The 6,000-nt window shown below is 40.6% G+C and overlaps 1 long non-coding RNA gene across 3 annotated transcripts in view; it reads left to right on the top strand.

The window, feature by feature from the left end:
- The first annotated feature begins 4,615 nt into the window (after positions 1 to 4,615).
- The window catches only part of LOC108545146 (uncharacterized), a 68,264-nt gene continuing 66,879 nt past the window's right edge, over positions 4,616 to 6,000 (top strand). For all 3 annotated transcript variants that reach the window (XR_001890057.1, XR_001890056.1, XR_001890058.1), the window contains exon 1: positions 4,616 to 4,737. This is a non-coding gene — a long non-coding RNA (uncharacterized LOC108545146). The remainder of the gene's footprint in view (positions 4,738 to 6,000) is intronic.

Here is a 6,000-nt window from a genome sequence, read left to right as displayed (position 1 = left end):
CTTCGTCCAAGAAAGGCTGAGAAAATGAGGATGGATTTTTGCAGTCTGCCGTGGGAAGCAGAACTTGGCAGTGGGGAAACGAGGGTGGAGGGAGGGGAAGACTGCAGGGAAGGCAACCAGGAACGTCTTCCACAGCCCTTTACATTTTTACTTAAAACAAATATAGTGCTTTTGCAAACTAGAAAAAAAAAAATAGAACACACAAAAGTGAAAAAAAAAAAGGAGAAGAAGAACAAAAAAGATTCCAATTTAAAAGTCTATGATGTGCGCATTTGTTTAAGACATTTCCCAGAATGTTCCGTGGGCATTCCCAGCAGAGGAAAGAATAGACAGAAATCTGCTCTGTTTTAGGATGAGTCCACTGGTGGGCCGGGACAGCTTTCAGAGACACACAGACACTGGGCCGCGGAGGACTGGGTCGAAGCCAAGTGCACCTCTCGGAGCCTGCACCGCTGTGTGCAAGACAGCTGTTTTAGGTGTATTGAGTCTCCACTCTGGGTCACCACCTTATTGGCAGAGGTGGAACAGCAACTTTCCTTGAAGGACACGGGCCCCACCTCTGGGAAAGGAGAGACGTGCTTGTTGTCCTGCAGGACCCAGGAGGGGGAAGCTGTGCCCTCGGTGATAATCATGATGGTCACTGCTGATATGCAGGTGGGAGAGCTGCCCACACCTAAACTCAGAGACTCCACATTCTGTGAAGAGTCCACTGCTAACAAACTAGTGTGCCGTGCTAAGGACATGGAACACCTCCCTATAGTAGAGTGTGCAATAACAACAGCTTGGTTACCAAAGGAAAAACAAAGAGACAAAGAGTTTTCTTTGTGAAGTGAAACTATTTTGTTCAGTGTCTTTTTGTGGCTTAGGGTGATGCTTGGGAAGCAGTTGATGAAAAGTGCCCAGGTGGGGCAATGCTTGCGCGCCTTACCATCTCTTCAGCACTCACCTGGCAGCCCCTCCAGGTAAAGGTCCGGAAACTGCTTGATGCAACCCTGTTTCCAAGGCAAGAACACTAACCTGGAAGGGATATGACAGACCGGTTTGGTCGCCCCCATCTACCACTTATTGACTCTGTACCATCCATAGAGATCATTTTTGTCACATAAAAAATAGCATTCAGTTTGCTGTGCTTCAGCCAGCTCAGCTTTGATGGGCACGCCGCCCTCCACACTGGAGCCTGTATCTGCTCTGAGGCCCCTGCCGAGGCATCTGCCTGCAACTCAGGTCTTGGCAATTCTGCAGTTGCATTGAAGAGAAAAGGAGGATGACTTTCTTGGATTTTCGATGTGCTTTGTAAGGGTAGCTCCCAACAAGTTAAACTGGACCTCCTGATACGGCACAAATTGGCAAAACAATTCTTTTAACTGATGCACAAGGATCTGATCTCCACATTTAGAGTAACTCTACTAGAATGGCTCCAGTAACATCCCTGACTCTAACCCCAGAAACAATCCCTGCCTCAGCCCATAGGCTCTTCAGCTAAACCAAGCTCAGTTTACCTGGGTTTTTCACCTCTGTGCAGAGTTCTCTCTCAGATGTCCTACAGCTGACTACCACCATTGGGCTTCTGCATTCCATTAGACATGACTGTTCTTTTCCACATCAGAAGACCTCTTAGTAAACACAAAGTAAATGCAAAGGGAAACGCTATCCCTTAGAACAATGTGCCAGAGTAATAACTAAGTCACACATTTGACTTGACAGAAACTCTAATGAAAAAAGCTATGCCACATTGGTCTTTTGCTGCCAACTTTATATTTGAACTGAAATTATTTTATGCAATCAGATGCCATGCAAATCCCTGAAGTTGAGTGGCACAGGGCAGGTACATTGGGGAGCAGCATGGAAAGACTTGATGCAGATGTGGATGAGGAAGGCTGGCCTCCATGGTGCTTAAAACCAGGAGGGATCTGTGGGCCACACTGTACGATTTCCCCACAGTTCTGAGCTCTTATTTGGGTGAATGAGAGGTAATGTATGTGCTCCAGAGTTTGTAATTTAAAACAAAAATTGTGAGCATACTTGATTCTAATGAGTTGGAAGAGTCCAAGGGAAGAGGGATGACAAGGCATCTTCTTGGAAGCAGAGCCCAGGCCCTCCCCAAACATCACACATGCCAGGCCTCGATCTTGGACTTTCCCACCTCCATACCTGTAAGAAATATTTCTTCCTTACTCAATTACTCAATTTCAGGGATTCTATTATGGCAACATAAAACGGGCTAAAACACTACTAGATTAACATTTTCAATTTAACAAAATACCCAAATAATTGATGTGGGCATTTAATTGAGAAGCAGTGAGTTAATATATCTTACCATGTGTACATAACAATAAAGAAAATACAAAATAGAGATACAATTAAGATTGTACAAAGAGATTTAGCATTATTCAATTATTTACCTTAATCTTTCCTAATCTAAGAAGTATTAAAACATCATAATCTTAAATTTTTAATTTGTGAAGCAATTATTCCACAATTGCTTAACAAAATAAAATCAAACACACAGCATTATAAGCTTAGGTTATAAAATTTATATAAATCTTATATAAAATTAATAAAATTCATTCACATGAGAAATAAGAAATTGCCAATCCATATTTAAAATGTGTTCAAAGTATCTCATGTCAGGAAAACAATAGTTAAAATAATGAGATACCTTTTATTAAGGAATAGATGCAAAATTAAAATATCAATAACATTCAGTGCTGGGCATGGTCTGGAAAAGGGCACTCTTTTATGCATGGCTGGTGTGAGGTAGTAAACTGCTATTTTTTTTTTTGTTTTTTGGAATTAAATCTGCTAGAAGCTATTAAAAAGAAACCTTATCTTTGTCTCAGCAATCCCACAGAGTTAAGAAAACAAAATGCTGACACGTCTGGATGAAGTCAAGTGATGTAACCTACAACACTGTTTCTACTGGCCCAAAACAACATGCCTATTTATTAGTGACAGTTATTGAGTTAATTATGGTTCAGTCATTACAACACAATGAATTAGTTGTATATCTATTATCAGATCATGGCTCCTGAGACATATATCTATTATAACATTTGTGTTAGATGTACATGTAACTGTATTAACTAGTGCTTACTATCTATTCCATGCTATCCTAAGTGCTTGCAAGTTAGTATGGTTTTGTTTTTGCACACTTGGTGAACTTACATATGTTAATTTTTATAAGCTCAAGCTTTTAAAGTCTTGCCAAAGTTATTGCACAGGCTTTCTAGTGGAGTGAGGAGAAGTCTGTGCAAGTTGGGGCCACTATGGGTCAGTTCTCCTCTCTGAACAGGTGTTCTCATCAGCCAGGCAGAATACTGCTCTGAATAAGAATATCTGACCAGACGTGTGATCTTGGGCAAGTATTTACTATCTCTGGGCTTTGGTTTTCTCTTATGTTTGATAAGAACGATCATGATGATTTAAGAAAAACACAGTATCTACCTCATAAAAGTATTGTGAGGATTAAATGAATTAATGCATGTAAAATGCTTATAGAAGTGTCTTCTATTTCATACTCAACAAACACTACCTATTACAATATACATGTGTGTGGTGATAATTTTTGCCCTTTCTATTTCCAAAGATCAGTGAGACCGCATATGTTAAAGTTACTTATCAACTGTAAAACACAATTTTAACTTATTATTATCATCCTAGAAAATTATGTGTGCTGGCAAATTATATTCATTAGTTGATCTGATTCATTATTTCCTTTCTTTTATATTAAAAAAATAGTAAGTACTAGAAGACATTTTAAATTCAAGTGCTCAAGAAACTTGAGTATTTGAAACTTTTTCAGCCTATGTTTGCAAATGTATTTAATTTCCATTAACATCTGAACCACTACACACCTCTTTCTCTTGTTGGGTTGCTGGAAACTGCATTTTATGGAGTGACATCTATGGCTGCCTTCATGACTCACTAAGGAGTCCTGTTCTTGGCTGGTGGCAAAACCAGCTCACCTGAACCCTGCAGACCTGCCCAGAGGTTGCCCCTCACCCAGTCCTGGCCTTAATGTCACTTGGCTGCCTGGGAAGCTTTGGTGTCACAAAGCTACACCATTGCTGGGCTCCATCTCTTTCTTTACATGCCACCATTAACTTTATTATTCTTTTCTTTTTCTTTATTTTTGTTTTCTCTTTTGTAAGGAGATATAATCTCCAAACATTTAGTTTGGAGTTTGTATGAAGTAGGAGTTTTCCCCAAACACTGCTTTCTCATCTCTGGATTTCTACTCCTCGCAGAATATGCAGCTTAAAATGAATGTGGGTACCTATTTCTCTGAATGAGCAGACATAGCCCACACTCTCCTCAAGCACAGGGACTGTCTTAGAGCATGATTCACAGGGTTGGCCTCTTCTTCCAGCCTTGCCTTTTTTCCCTGGTCTGGCACCCTAGTCTTCTGGGCATGTCTTTATATCAGAAGCCTAGCTATGGATACTGTTATGGCTTGAATTGTGTCCCCCAAAAAAGATATGTTCTAACTCCCAGTAACTCAGAATGTGACCTTCTTTAGACATAAGGCCATTGGAAATATAACTAGTTAAGATGACATCATAATGGAGTAGGGTGGGTCCTTAAACTATGGTGACCAATGTCTTTGTAAGAAGAGAAAAGACACAGATATACACAGAGACACACAAAGAAGAAGGCCGTGTGAAGACAGAGACTGGGATTGATTGGAGTGATGCTGCCAAGAGACAAGGAACACCCAAGGCTCCACGAACCTAAGAGGTAGGAAAAATCTTCCCTCAGGGGCTTTGGAGGGAGCATGGCCCTGGCCACACCTTGATGTTGGACTTCTGGCATCCAGAACTGGGAAAGGATACACTGATGTTGTTTTGAACCACTCAGTTTGTGGAATTTTGTTCTGGCAACCTTAGAAGAGACATCATTACTTTTCCTCAGGGAACTCCTAAGCCCCACACAATTTGACAAGCGAGGCTGCAAATCTTTAGAGTATATTGTAGGGTGAGGTAAAGTTCCATACAAGAAAGAAACAGGTAGAAATCAAAAACTTTTAAATTTTCCACAGTCAAGTTTTAGCAGTGTGGATTAATTTTTCTGATAGAAATATTGAAAATATTTAAAGAAAAAACGTACCTACATCTAAATATGTTCTTCCATATTCAAAAGCCAATAATAATAATTTTTACATTATCGTTTTTATATGAGAGTTTGTGTCCCCTGTGACACTAATAATAATTGATATATAAATTTGTATAGAAAATGTGATGACATTAACACCTTTCTGGTTGATTACACACCTTGGTGAGTCCACTTAGAGCTGCTGTGTGTGGAGGCCCTGACAGGTAGGGATGCTGGCAGAAAAGATTAGACGCAGAGGCAAGAAGAACAATTTGTTGAGTTTTGTCCTGAAAGGGAAGAGGAGAAGAGCGAGAATGTGAGAGGAAGAAAGGAGGCCCATCTGCATGTGGGCAGGGTCTAAAAGAGAGGAATCTATGTCAGTGATGTGGCCAGAAAGGGCCAGAAAGAATCAGAGTGCCTAACACACAATTGGTTGTTTGATTTAAATGCTCTGATGTAACTTCCTGTCCTCTTTCACCTTTGTGTACTGCAATTCCCTTCTGAAAATCATAAGAAAGATCTCCCACACTTAGAAAGACTCTGGATGAAGGATTGGGTATGAGGCTTAGTGCCTGGGTGACAAAATAATCTGTATATCAAACCCCCGTGACAGAGTTCACCTGTATAACAAACCTACAGGCGTACCCATGAACCTAAAATAAAAGTTGTTGTTTTTTTTTTTTTGGTGAGATAAAAGATGTTGAAGAAGAGATGAGGTCACACATTTACATCAACAAGGGAAAGGATGAGTCCTAGAGACACACGCTCCACCAGCAGCTACTCTTCAGGGGAGATTGCTGAGCTCTGGGGCAAGGGGAGTAATGAGGACTTCTTCAGTGCGGACAATTGGAGGCTGAGACGGGTTTTCACAGTCCTGAGGAGCAAGACAGTCTCAATAACATGTTGAAA

The sequence above is a fragment of the Rhinopithecus bieti genome, unplaced genomic scaffold, assembly GCF_001698545.2.
Source record: "Rhinopithecus bieti isolate Rb0 unplaced genomic scaffold, ASM169854v2 scaffold_27010, whole genome shotgun sequence".
Lineage (NCBI taxonomy): Eukaryota > Metazoa > Chordata > Mammalia > Primates > Cercopithecidae > Rhinopithecus > Rhinopithecus bieti.
The sequence above is the reverse complement of the archived record's forward strand: the minus strand, read 5'-3'. Positions and strand labels throughout refer to the sequence as shown.